This window comes from Bactrocera neohumeralis, chromosome 4, assembly GCF_024586455.1.
Source record: "Bactrocera neohumeralis isolate Rockhampton chromosome 4, APGP_CSIRO_Bneo_wtdbg2-racon-allhic-juicebox.fasta_v2, whole genome shotgun sequence".
In the NCBI taxonomy this organism is placed as follows: Eukaryota; Metazoa; Arthropoda; class Insecta; order Diptera; family Tephritidae; genus Bactrocera; species Bactrocera neohumeralis.
The window spans coordinates 39,563,774-39,585,472 of NC_065921.1; the positions used below are offsets into that span (position 1 = coordinate 39,563,774).

General features: G+C 32.5%; 1 protein-coding gene across 5 annotated transcripts in view; it reads right to left on the reverse strand.

Annotated features, from left to right (window-relative positions):
* Window positions 1-21,469, reverse strand: part of LOC126757412 (pneumococcal serine-rich repeat protein) — a 77,251-nt gene extending 55,782 nt beyond the window's left edge. For 3 of the 5 annotated variants that reach the window (XM_050471311.1, XM_050471310.1, XM_050471308.1), the window contains exons 1-2: window positions 21,232-21,469; window positions 16,882-17,282 (exon numbers count right to left, since the gene is read on the reverse strand). The gene's annotated coding sequence lies outside the window, so the exon portion shown is untranslated. Of the gene's footprint in view, window positions 1-16,881; window positions 17,286-21,231 lie in introns of all 5 variants that reach the window. The other 2 variants (XM_050471309.1, XM_050471312.1) reach the window with 2 other exon arrangements.
* Between the last annotated feature and the right edge of the window lie 230 nt (window positions 21,470-21,699).

A 21,699-nucleotide genomic window follows, 5' to 3' on the forward strand; every position in this document is an offset into this window, starting at 1 on the left:
GAGAGCGGCCAAAGCGTGCAAAGCGCTGACAGATTGCAGTCATTATTTTCGGCAATCTGCCTCGTATTTACACATATGGTGTGGATGTGTGTGAGTACTCGTATAGTGTATGTCTGCTGAAGAGCGTGGATTGCGCAGTATTGGGCGCGTCGCGCACGCGCTGCTCTTTGTACCGCCATTCGATAATAATATAGGCCGGTCGTTAGGGATAGCAGCGCTAACAGACACATATGTATGAATATATACATATATATATGTATATATGTATATGCATAGGTGTTCAAAAAACATGTCTACGTTTCAGCGAGCACTTTCATTCATTTATTCGTTGCGCATGCGCGGCGTTCAACATGAAGCTTTGTATGTGTGTAGTTAAGCAGGTAACGGCTGGCGTGGTCAATCGGGCGTTCATTTCCTTTTTTTGAGTTTACATAATTTTTTCTTTTTTTTTTTTGCATGTTTTTGCCTTTTTCTTTTCTAGTAATCCCTCTACAACAGTCAATGGCGAATAGTACAAAACACTCATTTAACAGCGCGCCAGTCAATGAACAGCAACGTAGCGAAATATTTATGTACATATGTTTTATCTCTCCGTTTTCAGTTCTAACTTTTTTAGATTCATACTCTTTTTGCGCGACTCCATTTGTTTAGAACGACATATAAGCTCTGCTTTACGAGCGCTGTCTACGTTTAGCACATTGTAGTTGTAAGAATAATTTATTTTAGTTCTTACGCAATTGGCGGAAGACTCATCAATCATCATGCTGGCGACAATCTCAGCCAATACTTGGAAGTAATTCCAAAGCTACGGTTTTTATGAGCTTTAATAACTGTTGCGAAAGCAGACGTGGTGTGTGGGCGACCCGTGTTCTATTGCCATGAAGCGACAGTGAATAAAGATATGCGTTTAGTGCCAGACACTCAGTTAGATAAGGGAACATTAAAGCTAATTGGAAATATGAAAATCTAACATATGAAAATGTGGAAGATATATTTAAGACATATGTAGATATTTAGTGCTTGTAGAGTTGCTATTATATCTATTTATGATTAAATTCTTGCGGATTTAGAACAAAAACTGATCGCCCTAATACTGCATATACTCATATTAATTCTTAATGAAGTCGTTCTTACTTTTTGATCGTAAACTGTACACATAAAAATAATACTGAGTGAAGACGATCTTATTGCTGAACCATTTAAAAGTGTGATCCCAACGGAAGAGAGTCAATATTAGTATTATAGAATTTGGGATTTTCATGGAATATCTTAAAGCAGATAATCTTGAGATTATATTAAAACATTGGACAAAAACAAAAAAATACTCTAAAATTGATTGATTGATTGACGGCTTTACTTTGAATTGAACGAAAATGAAAAGATGAAAATCTGAACTAGTAAAAAAAGTTCCAACCTACATTATGTTCCTCCTCTTTACAAGTTCTGTAATCCACAGCTTGGTACTTGAGACAGTTATGAAATGCAACAAATATACAAAGAAAACAAAAATTGCTATTGCGAAACTATAAAGACAGAGGATTTCACACAAAACTTGCGCACGGCAGCCGTCAAACAGTCGTATTTACCAACACTGGACACAAAAAGAGGTTAAGTGGCGACATCCTTTCGTAAACTCCATAAACTTATTTGCGTCCAAAACTGAATTAGCGAGTATTTGCATAAAAACGTACCTTTGCGTATACGAAAAAAAATAAACGAAACCAGCACTGCTTACAAAATCATGTCGGCTGCATCGATCAATGATCAGTGTCAATAATGCAGAAAGTTAAAAAAAAAAAAACAAAAAGAAAACTGCTGGCCACTTGGTTGCTTGAACAACGCACTGTGTTTGAAGGGTTAGCTGACTAGTTGATCAGTGGCCGACAAACGAGTGGATTTTGTTTGCCAACGAGTTGTTGACTTTGCGTTTTGCTTTTGATGTTTTTGAAAATGAAATAAAAATATTTCGCTTTTTTCGAGATTTGTTTGTTTTTCAGTTTTTGTTACAGCTTTTTAGCGGGCAAAATGTTGCAATAATAAAAAGCCAGCAACTTTTTGCAACAAATGCGCGCCATGCACACACATACACACGCGCATGCAAAACAAAGACAATGTAAACAATAAACTAGTGAAACACAGCGAAAAACATAAAAGCTAAACAAACAAAACAAGCTTGCAGCAAAAAGTACCAAGTTGACAGAGTTTCCATTTATACACAAATGCAAAAAGTGCCATTCGCGCAAATGTCAATGTCAACACAAAAATATTTTGCATGCTAAAAATATATTATAAACAAATATCACTGCAAAAAACAACAAAATCATAGAAAATTATATTTTCTGCTCTTTGCTCGACTATGTAGTGTATTTACATATAAGCGAAATATTGCCCATTGCAGAAGCCACTTTAGCCTCAATGGTCAAGCCGTGCGTTGAAAAGCGTTATAATGTGTAGTTTTTGTAATTTCTGCACAAAGTAACTTTTTTAGAAATTAATGCAGACGGACATAGCTTACAAAATGTATTAGTAAAACGTTGCTAGAAGTCAAGAAAACTCATATAAACGTTTTTATAAAAATTAGGACAGACCGAACTGTGAGGGCAAAAAAAAATTTTATATACAAAAACAAAAACATATAAAACTAAAACTGAGTCGAAATCAAAAAAAATAAAAATAAAACAAAAGTAAAAAAATACATATTAAAATATTTATTAAAATAAAACAATAAATTAAATAAAAATTATAAAAGTTAAATTAAAAAATGACTAAAATTTAATTTGATAAATTATTTAAAATTAATTATTAAATTAGAATATTGAAATAATAAAAAAAATTAACGAAAAATTATTCAAATCTTCCTTTATTTCTAACAAAAACTCTCAAACGAATGTGATCATTTTAGGCACACTTTTTCCATTATCAATTCATTAACCACAAGCTTATAAGTCTTCTTAACATTTCTTCTACTATTAGAATATGTATATGTATACAGCTCGGTTTGTGATGACTTCAGCAGTTGTGGACTAATGCAATTACTAATGGACTCTTATAGCGGGATTCTGTAACCAGTCTCTAGTCTCTATTTGAGACATTTTGAGGCAAAGTCTCAATTTGAGACTAGTTACTATTCACTAAACAGTCTCTAGCGTTAGTCTCAAAATATTGAGACCTGGTAGTTAGCAGGTCACAAAACTAAAAAGAACTCTTGTCTGCCATTTTGAATATACTGAATAGAGATCGTCATATAAATTAATCGATTGTCGTTTTTTTATATTTTGTAAGCAACTTAAACACGAAAAGGTTAAAAATAAATCAATTTTACATAAATTTCGTAAATATTATGAAACAAAGTCAACATATATTTTTATTTTCTTTGATAATTATGTTTTTTGACTATGTTATAGAAAATTTAATATTTGTTATCGACGTATTTATTTTCATTCAAGTGTAAAAACATCTCTGAATAATGAAATGTAATAGATTTTGTGACTGTCACTTACATAATAGCAATATCATCTCAAGTCTCAAAAATTGTCTCTAACTTAAAATCTCAAATTTAGAGACTTGAGACTGTCTCAAGTTACAGAATCGCACGGTTAGTACAATTAGCTTATTATTGCCAGCAATAAAATTCTGCAAAGAAGCAATTTTTATAGGCATTGCGAAAAATTGCAAGGAAAACTGGAGTCAAGGTATAAAAATTAAAAGAAAAATCGTAAAATGAAGCGATAAGGGCATAGGTGATAAGGTTGTGTCTGTATGTGCATGATTTCATGGAAAAAGAACAAAATATATCTGAAATTTCAGATATCTCAGAGACTCGTACCCCAACTACCACAGTTGTGCAAGAATTCTGCCAAAGATGTATAGCCCACTACTAAAACCTCGTCAAGTAAACTTAAAAAAAAACGCTGTGCATATTAACACTACTGCATTAAATATTTAAAAATACTTAAAGCCATGCAGCAAGTATTTTAAGCGCAACTGTAGAGGTCTCTGTGTGTCTGATTGTACGCTTGCGCTGCAAATAAAAGAAGAGCGCAAAGCATACGCTGCCCTCGGTGGGCTGGTCTCGTGAAGCTGAGTTGCAAGCAAAAAAGGCATGCCATGGTCATGAAAATATTTAATGCATTGCCATCAAGTAAGCCTTGAGAAACGCATCAAAAGATATAATGCAAAATATATAGACAATACATACATATATATGGTTGGTATGTATGTATGTGTCAGTGGTTACTTGAATATCACATACTTATATACTATATAAGTAAGTATACCATACATATGTATATATTCAATTTAATAGATATTAACAGTCCATAAAATTAAGATGCGCTTCGGCATTAAACGAAGATAAAGTTGAACTATAAATCTCAAAAAAAAAAAAAAATTACGCATAAAGGGTTAAAGTTTGCTTGCTTCCAAAAAAACCACACAAATTTCAGGTGCATGGAAACGCCCTGAAAATTTCCCAAAATTCCAGCCCCCGAATGCGTACTTGTTTTGCGTTTTTGCTCATAACCGCTATCAGCAGCATCAATGAGCATGAGAAAGATACTCAACACACTCCTCACCGGCCTTTCGTTTTCGTAGTAGTCGCACTAATAAGTGAGTTTTCAAGGTTGAAATAAACAACTGTATTAAGGAAAAATAATAAAAACTCATTTAATAAAGGGTAAAAATCACAAAACCGCTTTATAAACGGAGAAGAAGAAGAAATATTTAGCCAATACCAGCGATGAGTCACACAGTTATCAGCGCTATGAGGAGGCACTGACGACGCCAACGGCGAAAAAAGTAGGTGCCAAATAAAACAAAAAAGCAACAATAATAACAAATAAAATATAAAATTTTGCAAGCCAGACAAGATCGCTGGCATACACGATTAGCTGCGGCCGAGAACACATGTACTTATGTATTTAACTGATGTGAACAGCGAGAAACGAGTAGTAAAAACAAAGCCGAGCTGCTGTATATGTGTAGAACAGATAAAACAAAGCAAGGCAAGAGCAAAAGAAGTATAAAAGCAGAATAATAATATGCAACTTAAAAATTAAAAGAAAAATGCAAAGAAATAAAAAACTTAAACTGAAGACTCAATCAATAAAGATAAAAATAATTGCTCGGAGCACTTGAAAGTGATTTACAAAATAAATTACTTAATATATGTACATAATAATTTTTAATTTAAAATAAAAAAAATGTCTGGCATTCCGTAGTGAAGCAAATCTCACACACAGAGATAAAATGAGGTGCAAATTGTCGCATTATTTGAACAAAGCGCACTCTTTATGGAAGCTCCGGGCAGTGGTGTTGGGATTAATCGAAAAAAATAAAAATGAATCGGAATTTTGTTTCATTATTTTGATAAGCAAAAATGCTGTCTTTTCACTTTCCTGGCAGCGACAAAATAAGCGATTGTTATTACGATAACAACAACACAATCGGGTGTCAAAATTGCACAGTTATTTCTGATTAAGTAGTTGAATTGGTATTTCCGATATCCAGACTAAGCTCATACTTGCCTTTGTGCCTTAAAATATCGAATAATCGTACATTTTCGTGCGTTAAATAATCGTTGTTTTCTATTAATCGAAAACAAATAGCAATTTCCCTCTTCTTTGTTTCAGAATATAATAATTTTTACACAGTAACCGATAACTATCCGATAAATTATAGTATAAAACTCAGGGCAATAATATATAAATTTTACATACAGAACACAATTTGCGCTTCTTCTTACTGAATAAATAACGTTCACTTATTATTTTGGGTTCTTTTCATGAGAAAAAATCATCCATCAATACGTTCATTTGGTTCTAAGAATTGAAAAGACAGCCATAACTGACAAAAACGGCTAAATATTATTGGAGCCAGTTGGGTAGAGAACAAACACCAAACCAAAAAACAAACTGAAAAACCCCCAGCTAAAAAAACAGCTGTTAGAGAAGCAAACAAACATATTAGAAGTTTGAAAAGAATAAGAGCTAGCGGTTGAAGAAAATATTGAAAGCAATAGCAAATAAATAGCTATGAATAATCGCGAAAAATAGTAGCAAAAAATCTGATTGACATATTAGCAACGAATAAAATAATATTAATTAAAAATTTGGCAATTTTCTGACAAACAGATTTTTGGAAAAAATGTTTGTATTATGAAAAATATTTACTACCAAATGATGCAAAAGCAATCAAGTATAACCAAAGCTAAACCGTCTACGCTTTTGTGTGACTGGCGTTAGGAGCATTCGTCAGACAGCGAGCATTAAGAGCGAGCACTTGGACACCTTCCCTTTTGCCAATCGTAGGCAAAGCGCTACGAAGTATGTACTACGACCCACTTTGAACCGGTTTTTTGCAGCTACATTTTTTTCTTATTAATTACCGTTTGTTTGTTTTGTTTTTACTTTGCTCTTGGTTTCCTCAGAGCATTTTTTCGGCTTACTGCCTTTGTAGCTTTTCTCAACACCCAGCCATTAAAGACCGCATAATAATAATCTCGTAGAAGCGAAGCGCGTTGTGAAGTGTGGTGTGCCGCGGTACACAATGGCGGTGTTCGGTTGATGGTTTGACAACAAAGTCGATGACTCTGACAACTTCGAGATGCTATGTAATAAATTACAAGCTCTATGCTGCAATTATGTGGCAGCGTGAAAATTGAGTCATATTAAAAGCGATATTACTCGCCGCACGTGTCAAATGCGCTTTAAAGTGTAGAAAAAAAAAAAACTAATGTGTGTTGAGCTTCATATTACAAAAGAGAAGGTAAAAGTTTATAGAATTTTTCATTTTGCTCAACGCTTAATGGTAATAAATTGAAATCAGATTCAGCAGAAGTTTAGCAGATGAGAAAAAATAAAAGATGTGATGTACTTATTCACAGCAATGAAGCAATGTAATCATTATTGTGGTAATCATTATTGGGTTAACCAAAGTTCGGCATAAGGAATGAATTATAAAGCTAACTCAATTACAGCAACATTGATTTTGCAGCGATTTCAAAAAGTAATCATATTAATAGTAATCATTACTTTGGTAATCATTACTGAGTTAACCAAAATTCTTCACAAGGAATTAATTAAAAATCTTACTTAATCACAACATCATTGATTTTACATCAATACCAAAATGTAATCATTCCAATTGTAATTCTTTTGGTAATCATTATTATAACAACCAGAGTTAAACATAAATGATGAATAAAAAAGCTAAATAAAGCACAGAAATAATTGTTTTACACAAATCCCAAGTTGTAATCATTCCAATAATAATTAGTAATAACGTAATCATTATAGTGGCAATAATTATAAGCAAATAATTAGTTATAAAGCTTACTTAAACACAGAAAAAATTACTTTACAATACTTTCCAAGATATCTAGGGGTAATAATTACTGCAGTAATCATTATTTTAGTAATCATTATTATTATAATGAAACTTCTGCATAAATAAGTAATTTAAAACCACTTGTGAAACTGAACGCACCAGCATAAGTAATTAGCTTCCAAAGTAATTGCAATCTAAAGATGCTAAATCAAAATCTCTGACCTTTAGTAACTGGTATGCGAGTAATTGCGTTCAATTTGCTGCAGTCATAACGCCAATAAAGTAATAGTGGCAGTAATCATTTGTAATTTGTTGTGTTTACTGAACAAGTCCAAGCAATTATAGATTTTAGGGTATTTATTAGGTTAATAAATTAAACTAAAAATCCAAACAAGTTTTTTTTTTAAATCTCCTTCGCTAAGCTAAATTGCTGTGTTTTCGTAGCTTCAGCGGATCTCCTGAGCCCTAGTAACAACTGCGCTATAAAATTTATATCGCAATTAAAATGTTATAAAACTTAAAAATATTTAGCAGCCACTTTCTCTAGACAAGCTGAAAAAATAGTTGCTATAATTCAAACTCAGCCGGCCGATGCGTAGATTAAATCGATAAACGATTTGGAACTAATCAATACAAATGTAGGCGCATACAAACATAATTACAAAGCTAGTGGCTGAGGCGCGCTAAAATGCTAGAAAGCCATTAAAACTGCAAAAAAAAATAATTGAAAATCAAAAAAGCTGGACGGCTAGTACGCAAAACCAGCGGTAGGTCCAAGCCAAAGACTATACACAAAGCATTGGTGTGCAAATTTCTAGCATAAGCACATGTACACTCCCCTATAAGCACACACATACACATATCCACAAACGAGCAAATGAAACTTACAAAAAAAATTATAAAAAAAAAAGTTGAAAAAATACACAAAAAAATCAATGAAAACTTATACACAGCTGAGCAACTAGCTGCGGTCAAGCGTACTGAAGCGTTACTGGCGGCGCGTAACCCCCGAAAAAGTAGTGAAACAACAACAACGAAAGAAAAAGTCCACCACTAACTAAACGACGAACCAAGCAACCTAACTATCCAAGCATATAGCCACAAACAAATTTGCTTGTTGTTGTTGCTGGCTAGTAAAACATTTCAGCCATTGAAGTAGTAACAAGTGTATATAGCGTACATAACATACATACACATACATATGTATGTAAGTATGTGTATACATATGTATGCAAGTATATTTGCTGCCTTTGATTTGGGTCATTGCACAATGGTAACGAGACCAGACTAAATTTAGCATTAGCATTAGCATTAGCGATTTGTTGGAATATCGGCGTAGAGCAGCAAAAACAAAAACAACACGAGAAAACAATTGGCTCGAACATGGCCAGCGCACCACCAGCGCTGCAACCAACGATGATTGTGATGGCAATGATGATGTTGGTGATGAGGGTGCGTCCACGCCGTGACGCCGCTGCTGGCGATGTCAGCACCTCTGGAGTGGTCAGTTTTTGCGCGTCCACCAAATTAGGAGCGCTGTGATTGGTAGTAAATGCGTTTTTTATGATGCCACGAGCGGCAGATTTAATGCGCGTTTATACAAGCGAATTTCATGCCGAGCTTTTTCGCTTAATTTTATTTGTTTTTTTTTTTTTTCGTTCCATGCTTTCAATGGACACTTGCTGCGCGCCAAAAGCCAATATTTTCGATTTTTTCTCCTCTCGCTATTTTATTTTCGCAAGCGTTGCGAGTCAAGCAATCATTGCTCAGCGCTTGGTTGGGGGATAAAAATGCAAATAGTTAGAGGAATCGAAAAGAAGCTGGCCGCAATGAGCTGGGCTGAAGAGCACGTGTGCTGGCCACACTTGATAGGAAATCTCTGTTTGTGTCGATTTCTGATTTAAATTTTTTTTTTAGATTTTATGTCTCCCATTCATTTATTTGGTTAATGAAATGCAAAATAATGCAATAGATAGTCAGTAAGTGAGCAATGTGGACACAAATATGTACATAGGTTTGCTCGATCACATTCAGATTTACTTGTAGGTTTCACGTATGTAGGTATGCGCAAAGAAGCAGAAAAATCGAAATTTTGCAAAATCATTTACGAAAAAATGCGATTTTATACAAATTTATGCAGACTTTTGACATTCAAGTGGTTTCCTGAATAACTCAGCGGCGATTTTTGAAAATTTTTGGCGACGAAAAAATTGCTGCATTTTAAAAAGGCTCGGCCCATATTTTTTCGGGACTTCCTTATTTTTTTTGCAGGTTAAATGTAGAAAGGAAGGTACACATATTAACAAATATACATATGTATGTATATGTATAAGTGGTATGGTATTAAATTTTAAAGCCATAATCGGCGCAATCAAGTTGTATACATAAAAACATTAATGTTTTAAGAAATAAATCAGCGTAATCAAAGCACGCCGCAGAAGGAAGCTGTTTCATGTATTTATGACTTTTGAGAGTTATTATCGCCCGCGTCGCGTCTGCTGTGAGGCCTGTGAAATGCGTAAACAATAAAGCAACAGCTGCATTTTGGCAATAATGCGAATGAGAAAAAATTGCTGATATACTACATATATACGTACATATGTATGTATTAGTGTGTGTGAAAGCAAGTGCCGCATGTGGAAGGCGTAACAATCAGCACTTGAATGATGAAGCTTAAACTCAACGCCATTACAAAATGTTAATTATGTGTTCGAGCAATGACGTGCACAAAAGTCAGTTATTCGGTTTTGAAAAATAATGGAAAATTAAAAAATGAAAAGCTGTAAACTTTCAGAATGCTTATGAGTCGTGCATATTAAAATCTGACGCAGGCACCGCGAGTGTTTTCATAACGGCGTTATTTGGGCCAATAACTGACTTTGAGTGACTCATTTGTATTTAAATTTTAATTTATTTCAATGTTTAACAATATTTTAGATAATAACAGTGAGATGCTGAATATTCGCAAATACAAAATTATTACTAAAGTTTCATGTCGTAATCATTACTGCGGTAATCACTTAAATAATATGTATAAAATATACTACTTATCACTATGACATAAAAAGCAGTATCAGTCATTAAGATGAAAATAATTGTTACCATTACTACTTACGGAAGGTAATACATTTTTTTGTGATTAAAAATTAATGTTAAATATTTCGAGATTTGAGTGCATTTTTTAGATTAAGACAAAAATTAATTAAGTAATCATTACTATTTATGAGTAAGTAATTAACTTTAAATTACTAAATACAATCCTGTAATTTTAGGTTAAAAATATTTTATGGATACCAAAGTAATTTACATGGAATCATACATTTGTAGCACAATTACTTTAAGTAATTGGCAAGTAATTGTGTATGCCGTAATGCAATTATGGTATATGAAATATACGCCTTTTCACTATGACATAAGTAGCAGCACCGGTCATAAAGACATTTGTAATCATTACTACTTAGTATAAGTAATTGAAATTATTGTAATTACAAAATGATGTTAAATAATTATAGGTACAAGTGAAGTTATTAGTTTAAAAAAATTTAGTAATCATTATTATTTATAAGTAATTAACTTTAGATTACTAACTAACTTTAGATTACTAGTTCTGTAATTTTGGATTAAGAATACTTAATGGAAATTATTTAGGTATTTGAAGCTATCAGAGAAGATTGAAGGGATTAGATATGGTTAGTAATTGTAGACAGACAAAGAATTGCAATTATTGTTCGCAATTAGTTATATAAATATTGACTTTGAGAAGTTATTTTGTTTGCAAAGTATATTAATGTAATTAACGGTGTTTGAGAATTTGAATCAAATTCGAAGTAATTGTATTTGCTACAGTTTATTATAAGGTAATTATGCGAACATGGGGACACAGATTTAATGTTCGATTACAATAAGTAATTGTAATTTTTAGTGACGGTAGTTTCAGGATTCTAAATAATGAGTACAAAAATTGCTTACGGATAAGAAATACTTGGATTTACATAATTAAATATGGAATATGTTTGACAGTTTATTATACAGTAATCAAGACGACAGGGGACAAAAAAGATACGTTCGATTATTAAAGTAATTGTAAGTATTTATCAAGCTCATTACGCAGATTTCGGGATTACAAAAAATTAATCCTGTTGACATGGAGACACAGAAATAACGTTCGATTACTAAAAGTAATTGTAGGTATTGGTCACAGTAATTTAGCAGATTTTGGGATTGCAAAAACTTAATTCTATTACTAATTACGAATAAGAAATACATAGATGTATTTAAATATGGATTACATTCACATGCGCCATTTTATGACTTAAATAATAATTAATTTAGGTATTTAGCTATCAGTACCTTACAAATTTGTTGAAAAATCCATATTGGCAGATTTATAATGATTATACATACTATAAATTTGAAGAACTTCGCAGATTCTAACTTAACTAAGCTAATTCTTCAGCTATAATTTCCCAATAAGCCACAAATAATCATGTTGCTTTCAATATTATAAACTGTACAACGGATCGAGAATTACCCATAAAACACAAACTCAACTCTTTAGGTTTTTTTATTTCCATAGAAAGCCCACTTTTCAAAGCTCACCTTAAAACTTTTCAGCAGCATATATGGAAATTGCTGGCGTACACCTTTCGAGTGCAGCTGAATACACAGCGCATACAAACACCCATGCATACACAGACACAAATTATACAATTTAATTGTTTTGCCGATTTATGACGGCAACAACGCTCACACTTTCGCGCTCTGACTCACACCCATTACCACGCCAATGGATTGAATTGCGATACAATTAAGCCAAAATAATAATAAATAGAAAATAATAAAAAAAAACATTTAAATAGCGCATGTAAATATACATACGCTGAACAAAAAAGCGCGATTTGTACGCTTTCAAGTGTGTAGTGTTTTTTCGAGTGTGTAAAACAGTAGTTGCAAATTGCAATTATGACCGAAAACAAAAACGAAACGAAAGAATAAAAGCATAAATTATGTAAGAAAAAAATAAAAATCGAAAACACAAACAAAAAAGCGCCGGAAAATTAGTCAGTTACGTCTATTTGGAGAGTAGGCTGTGGGCAGCAACAACAAAATGCCGCTTTGCAGCGCGAAATGTGCAAAAATGTGCTAAAAATGCTAGGAACAAGTATTTAGGGCAAGTCACGTACATATAGATAAAAGCTAATAATGCGAAAATGAAAACTTTTGTTTTCCACAAATTGCATTAATGCGTCTTCAACACTTATATAAGCACATAATTACGCGATAATGCAAAAAACCAAACCGCTCAAACGTAAAGGTACTCAGCAGGTGTGTCAACATGTGAGTGGAGGCCGTATTGCGCCTAAGTGGATTAGCAGAATTAGATTACGTTGCCAACGCAGAAAAGCATACGAGAACTGAAGCAAAAAAGCGGCTGTGTGTAGCATTGAAACGGTATTAGGAATTTGTAGGGCTAGATAAATACAAATAAATTACATACATTACATGTTTATGTAAGTTTGACGAACGCGCTGCTATGAATGGACCTGTAATTAAAGGCCAAACACCCGCGCTAACAAAACAAACCTTCGGCGTTGCGAAGAAAAACAATGAACACCAACAATGTGTAGACTTGTTCATGTAGCAGCGTATTTGAGGCTGTTGAACCGCACTTTAGTAATTAATAGTAAAAAAATAAATACTTAATTTGCTTTGCGGTGTTTCATTACATTTGTGATAACGAGTAAATGTGCCGTTGATTATTTTGAATTTATTAGAATTTGCGGAAATATGGCTAATACTACAGTATTCACGGCAGGTGGAGGGTTAGCAACATGAAGAGACAACCATTTCTCATTTAACCATTAAATATTTAAAGAAATAATTATAATTATAGTGAGAAGCATTTAAGTTTTTAAGTAAATATTTTTAATGCTAATTTATTAATTTATTCAAATTTCCCTTATAAATAAGGTATGTGGTAGATTCACGTGCAGTTTAGTTTTAATCCCTTAGAAAAGCTGGAAAAACTAGTTTGTCAGAAAATATTAGCGGAATAAAGTTCAAATACTTCAACCTTATAAAAAATAAGTTACAACTGCTGATACCGTTGCTTTAGACTATAAATTGTGACACTCAAATGTAGGCATTAATACACAATGTATACAAAAAATCAACCCTTTGAAATTATTCTTCTTCTTTATTGGCGTAGACACCGCTTACGCGGTTATAGCCGAGTTAACAACAGCGCGCCAGTCGTTTCTTCTTTTCGCTACGTGGTGCCAATTGGATATTTTCACTTTGAAATTATTCTTTATAAAATAAACCACGACACAATCTATCATTATCTTCCTTGCACCTAATTAACTTGACGATTTTTTGTGCGATTACTTTAAATCGTAAGTTTGCGAACGAGTTTGCGACTATTTTGTCACTATACGTTGTGGTACCTATAAACTCCTAAATGCTGTATCATAAGACCCTTACAGATCCACAAAGCTTCAGCTAGGTCTTCTGGTTCGCTGAAGGTAAGATTACCGAGATATTTCAGCTTCAGTCTTGTAAAGGCTGGACAATGGAGGCGAAAGTGCCTGGATATTTTTACTTCACGCTCCTCCATACAACTTTGACAACTAGCGTCTGATAAGATTTTAAACCTTACCGTATGAATGTCTATTGGACAATGCCCAGTAAGAAGTTCTGTAATTGTGGCAAAATGTACTTTGCTCTGGGCAAGTAGTGCAGTAGATCTTTTGTGTTCTACTCTAAGCCAGAAGGAAATCGCAGTTGCAAACGAACAGCTCGTCCACCAGCACCTGCTAAGCGCAAGCGAGGTCCTCAGTCCAGTTTTTGAACGCAAGACTCTAATGTAGTTTTAACTCGGACCGATTTGAGTGATGCAATGTGTCTCCTCTTGCTGGCTTATCCACTCATCTTCACTTTAACTTTCTCAATTATTCTTCAATGCCTATTATAGTTTAATACTAGACTCATAAAAGGTTTCGGACAGAACATTAATAGCCACAATCAATATATTTTACCATGCAAATGTATAGTAGAATGTAAATAATTTTTCAATTGCCTAAATTAAGCGGCTGTCAGGAGCGCCTATTAAGATTTTTATTATATAACTCTGAAAATTTGCAAACGACTTTATATCATTCATGCGTATGTATATGTCAAAATAGTTCAACTCGTGATCATCTGTTTCATTGGATTCTTTAAACAGAACCTTAATTGTGTCAATTAACATATTCCCACAAAAACACGTACAATATTACATATCTATGATTCTCTTGGTAATGCTTCGCTTGACAATTTGCTAATTGACTCAATTAAGGAGTCGTTCTATTAATCGAGTCAGTTGCTTTCACTTTCAATCAAATAAACAAGCAAAAAACGTTAACTTTTGATGCACCGAAGCTAGAAATCACTTCACAAATACAAAAGTTGCCATGCAAGAACTTGATTTTGAACGGAGAGTTAATATGGCAGCTACATACATATATGTACATTATATTGGTTCGATATCGTCGGTTCCTACAAATGAGCAGCTTCTTGAAGAGAAAATACGTGTGCAAAATTTCAGAGCGATATTTCAAAAGCTGAGACGCTAGTTTGCGTATATACAGACAGGCGGAACCTCGTCACGCTTAATACATATATACTGTTCGGAGTATAAAAATTCCTCAATTACTTTGAAAAGCTCAGTTTTGACTAACAGTGGAAATCAGTTATGATAACAATGGAGCAAATGTAATATTAAATCTTACTGGAAGTACTTTGCGATTATTTAAAGGTTATCTAAGACCTTCTTCCCTTTCTTTTGAATGTAAGTTCAACAAAACATAAACGTGTTATTTCCAAAAAATTGTTTCGCTAACTCAAATCCACTACTGGAAAATTAAAAAAGTATGCGGCAAGTTATGTCAAAGTACGCATAACCGCATTCCTGGTTACATAATTGGCGTTTTTTGCTCATCCACTTGCTGAAAGTTACAAAACTCACGCGAATTGCATAATCCAGAACAGCAGCAAAAAAATGTCTTTGTACATATTTGCATACGAAGAGGTAATGTATTGCATTATTGGCTCGAATGGCAATTCTAAAAATGCGTTTAGTCACGAAATTATAATAATTTGCCTATTCTCCACAACTGAAAGCAGTAAGCGAACATTACAAATGGTTGCGTATTGGAATTCAATCGGACCGAGGGGCTCCAAGAACACATACATACATATGTACATACATACACACCTACTAGCATAGCCAAGCCGAACATGGCCTTTGAACGGTTCTAGCAACAAAGCCCGAGGCGCGTTTGGTGACAAGTGCGCACACATGCATACGAACACATACATACATATGTACGTGTACACAGTTGCATGTCAAGAATAATAAGAAATTGTCAAAGCAACGCGTCAAGCAAGAGGAACTAACAGAGTGGGGTATAGGCAAATAAAGAAAAATATATTAGATATAAAAGACAATAACAAAGCGGCAAAAAAAATTTTAAAGTTGACTTTTTGCATTTGAAGATATACAGTTAGTATTCAAATGAGCAAGTGGAGAAAATAAATGAAGGTAAGATAACATATTTACAAAAGAGATTATATATGTATGTATAAATGTATGTATATGGACTACTGTATATGCGCATGAGTATCAACATTAAACCGCATTTTGAATGATTGAAATTCTAACGGTAACAGCTCATGTCTTTGGCATCGTAAAACAGCTGGCAGGCAGCAGAACTCGCAGCCATATTACTAGTCACCGACTTTTTTTTTATTATATTTCGACAACAAAGTGCGGTTTTTTATGAAATGAGGCACAGTGGCTACCCCACCAAACAGGCTGGCAGTAACCGGCCTTCCAACAATAACGTCAATTGTGTGTGTGGTGAATGAATTTGTGTTTGACAGATGTGTGCGTGCGTGTGTGTAATGTATAAAATTTATAATTGTGTGAATAAAAAATAAAAATAAATAAAAAAAAAAATTAACATATAAAGAAATAAATAAAATTTGCAAACAACAATCGACGAACGGCACGAAGCAGCAAAGAAAATAGAAAGTTCTGTTGACAGTTTTTATGTCAGCAGCAGCGCGCACGCAGTTGTGTCGCTGAGCTATTTAGCAAAAACAAAAGTTAAGCAATAAAATTTAATGATAAACAGAAAAGGACATAGCTGAACATATAAGCATTTTTAATATTATTTGCTACCTTTTTATTACTTATTTTTAATTATTTATATTTATTACATGCCATATTTTTTTTCTGTAATTTCTCTACTTTTTTATTATTTTTTTATTTATTATTTAATTTCATTTCTTTTTAAATTTTTGCAAATTAATGCTGCTGGTGCGGCGGCTGCATAAAAAATTCAACAGACTTTTTCTTAATTTCTACTTTGTTTATTTCTGCTTTATTCATTATTTTCTTTCTTTTTTCATTGCGCTTATTTCTTCTTTCGGCTTTTCAGCTTCAAGAAGCAAGCAACACTTGAGACATTGCTCAAGACACTGCTCTGGCTACAATGAATGCATAATAATTACCTGCTGATGTGTTGTTGTTGTTGTGCAGCTTTTTCTTGTTATTGCTGCTGGCTTGCAGGCTGCTGTGGTGACATTGAAGTATTGTTCCACAGACGATTAATGTTGCTGCAGTCGTAGAATTTTAAAATAATTTTCACTTACAAAATTTGCAATGTTTTATTAAGCGCTTTTGTAGTTGTTAGTGTTGTGGTTATTTTTTTTCTGCTCAGTATTTGATTAGTATGTATTTTATTACATTTATTTTCATTTTCGTTTGCGCGTGAATTCGCTGTATTTTCACTATTTCACTGTTTGTTTTTCGCTTTTGCAACATTTGTTTATAAACATGTATGGCGAATATGTTGCGGCAATTTGTTGCACTGCATGAAATGGCACAAGTTACTTGTGTTTTGTGGGTTTTTCTGCTTGCGAAAGGAAAAATTGCGAAAATTTTACTTTTCATTTGCATGTATTTGGCGGTATTTACTGAATACAATGCACATATGTATGTACTGCTGGAAATACATATATCTACATATATTCACAGCAATACATATGCAGGTACATATGTATGTATATCGCTTTTATTTCGTGCCAGTTTTGCAATTATTTTGCTGACTTGCTTTGCTGCACTTCTTTGAACGTTCATTTACTCGCTTATTTATTGTTTATTGTTTGTGTAATTTATTATTATTCTTTTAAGTTTCATTTTCTATTATTTTCTTGTATCTGCTTGGCTTGCTTGTCTTCGCTGCCTCACAATTTAACACATTCTTAAGCAAAAGCAATGGAATGAATGTTGTGTGCCATGAATTACGCAGCTTACAAATATGTGGTGTGCAGCAAATGCAGTTGTTGTGTTGGCTGTGTGTATGTGTGAGTTGAAAACATATCCGTACACATGCCACTCACATATGTATATAATATTTTTGAACAAAACGCAATATCTGTTTTAATACAATGTTGACTGAGTGACTGACTGGCTGTCGAAATGGGTGACTAAGTGGTGGGTTTGAGAATTGGACTATGGCAACAGCCCTGTACGAAATTAAGAACCTACAGCTTTATATAGTTGACAGCTTTTAATGCTTTCCTCGCTCCTCATCAGTACTAAAATTTAGTTAATTTTTTTTAAATTTAATTTTTCTTTGTTAATTAAAATTTAAATAAAATGTTTAAAACATTTTGATTTTTTTCCGCAAATGTAACATTTTATCTGATCCTCAATTAAAAAAAAATTAAAATTTAATTTAAATATTTTTCGGAATTTTTTTCAAATTAATTTTAACTTAAACAAAATTGTCTTTCAATAATCTTCCAACCGCCATATATGTACATATGTATAAGAAAAATTATCCAACAAAGGAATATACAATTATTTTTAGGTGTATACATGAGCTCTTAAATGTGAAAAATTATATACCTCATACAAAATTGTGATTAGAGAAAATATTTTGTAGAAATTAGCTAAAAATTTCATAACAAATATTTATGCTTCTTTTCTCTCAAACAATTCCTACAGGGAACAATCAATGGCAGCATCGTTGCATACCAACACAGCAACCATTCATATGCGCGAGTTTGTGAATGGATATTTCCATACCCACAAACAGATAACATAAACATATACATACATACTTATATACACAGTATCTCGCGTGCACTTTGGCAACAATTCTCCAATTCTGCAATTCTTGCTGAGCCAGAGTTCAATTGTTAGCTAACACGAAACCAGCAAATGTTTGACTGTTTGCTGGTGTGAGGGCTGAACTGACAACACGATCTACAACGAACGAGCGAGCCGTTCGCAGTGTTGGGCGGTAAAGTGGATTCTGCACAGCTTGATACAAAAACAACAACAATACGCTGCTGGAGCGCTGGCTCAGCAACTTACTGGCAGTGGGTAAACGCTGATTTGCGAGCTTTGCATGCTGCGAACGTAAAGCAAATAAAAGCAGAGAAAATGTTAAAACAAATGCGCCTGACAGCCACGGTGGCCCTTGGTAACAGCGTGCAACAAGCGAGAAATATTTGCTTTGCAGTTATCTTTTTGTGCAGTTTTAAACATGTTTTGTTTGGGGCTGTGCAAAAAAGGAGCATGCAGACAAATTTGGTGGGTGCAAAGATCAAGCGTTCGTTGTTTGTAATGAAGATTAAATGTGTGATGAAGGCATTTATGAGTAATATATAAGAAAAACACAACAAAAACAAATTAAAATTTGTACAAAATATATGAAAAGTAAGCGGAAATTATATTACACCGCACTAAATATCATAATTATTTATTGCAAATGCAACGAAAGTGTGCAAAAACAATTTTATTATTTAATTTGAAAACAAATTTTGCACAAAGTAAATTATTTTGCGGCTGTTGCTTTGTTATTTTGACGAACACTGAGTCAAATACAAAACTGGTTGCTTCACGAAATGCAGTAAACACAAAAGCCAAACAAAATTCACTCATGTACATACATACATACATGTATATTCAAGTTTATGCATGTATGTACTGTACATGTACTGTTTTCATATAAATATAAAGTTTAAGAGCCAGTTATGTTTATAACACATACGAAAGTGGTGGAACGTTAGGCATTATGTAAATTATTAAATATAAAATAATTATAAATAGCAAATGTGAAGATAATTATAGAAAATAGAGACAAAGAAACGAAACAAATTGAATTAAAAATAGATTAAGAAAAGAAAATATTATTAGAAGAAATGAAGAAATAAGTGAAAAATTAAAACAAAAAAAAATAAAATAAAATAAAATAAAACAAAATAAAATAAAAAAAAATTAAATTAAATTAAATATAAATAAAATATAAAAATAAATATAACCCAAAAAATATAAAAAAATTAAAAATAATAAAGAACTAAAAAAAAATAATAAAAAGTTAAATAAAAACAGACTCAAAAACAAGTCAATAACTTTAGCTTTAAAAAAACATTTAATAAAGCAAAAATTATTTATGCAAAAATGCAGATTTAAACATTGCTAGAACCTGAATAATATCATCAATGGCAATAAAAACTGCTTAATTTCAGTTAAATTAAATGTTTTTACTAAAAATAGTATGGGATTTACTTAAAAACTTTGTGGTGACTAAGCAAAATGTTTAATAATATTATTAAATATTGCTAACATGTATTTGATACTCATTTAGGGTCATATTTTCGATTTAAAGAACGAAAAGAAAAAGCAAAATTAAAGTGAATTAAGAACAAAGGCAAACGAAATGAAAATAATATTTTTTTCAAATGGAATAGTTTTCTTATGTACGGTTTCAAACTTAGCGGCTATCAAAAATCAAAAAAACTTAAATTAAAAGAAAACATAAAACAAAACAAATTAATAAAGAATAAAAAAAAGCTAAATAAATAAAATAAAATAAAAAAGCAAAAATATATGTATGTATTTATGTACATACATAAAGTCACAAAAAAAATATATAAAATTAAACAAAAATAAATATTTAAAAGCAAAAAATAAATTTAAATATTTTTATTTATAAATAAATTTTATATTAACATATTTTCAAATTTATTTTGAATTTTTTCTCTTTTTTAATCATATGTTATTTTTTTACTTTTTTTAATAATTATATATTAATTTTTTAATTTTATACTAATTTTTTATTTAATATTGTTTTTGTATTATTATATTTTTTATTATGTAATAATATTTCTTTTAAATTTTATTTCATTTAATACATACAAAAAAATGGAAAGTAAATTAATCCTAAAAAATTAAATAAGAATAAAAAAAATTAAATTAAGTCAAAATCACTAAAGTCGAAACACCTCAAAACTGTGGCCTAAACACCTGTGCCACTATAATACAGCCCAGTAGTTAACGTGGGCCTAACACACGGCTAATCAGCAACAACTTCAGCCAACCGTAGCAAGCGCATAGAGTGCAGTGGTATTGGTGATAATCAGTTAATTTTTTTATTTTAATTATATATTTTATTTCTATTTATTTATGCAGCTTTTTTAACACAAAACTCGACAGCGCGCAAAGACAGCACAAAAAAGGCATTCAAACACACACACGCGCAAGCATAGAAGCAGCGCGTTAAAACGGAAATGGTCAATAGCCAAGCGAGTACAAGAAATAGAAAGATCGGGTGAAATACTGTTGCACTGCTGCACATTTCCGCTCGCTGGCCAAACGCACTAACAAGCGACCAGAAGTTAGTGGCAATTGTTGTTATTTTTTGTGCACTTCAACATTTGTTTTGTTATTGTACATTTTCAATATGCGTTCGGCAAACGATCATTCGTTGAAAAATAAATATGTTCAGTGCACGGTTTTGATTTCTTTAATATAATTTTTTTTTTTTAATATTTTCTTTCACTACTAACCACGTTAACTCTCTTTATTGTTGTTGTACACAATTTAATAGAAAATATTTTTCTTTAACAAAAAAATATTATTTTGAACAAATAATTCTACATTAAGTCAATAAAATTTGATGCTAAAAAATTCGCTTCTTGAAAAGCAAAAAATTTATATTAATTTCACACGATTTGTTTGCACGATTGCGGAGTGTTGCGTTTCTTGCTTTGTTCGCACAACCGTTTTCCTCACCGTTTAGCAGACAACTGATTCGTTTGGGCCCCAACATGAGAGCTTTAACCGTTTCCTCTCCACATTTTTTTAGTATTTGCTAAAACTCACACCTGTGCATAATCGAGCAGTTCGAACCGTTACGTTATACTGTAATTGTGTGCTCAATTTGTACTGCAGAGCACGGCTTTTGAGCCACCCGCTAAGTTGTGAGTTAGTTAAACCGGGTTTCAGCCATGTACCATACATACATACATACCAAG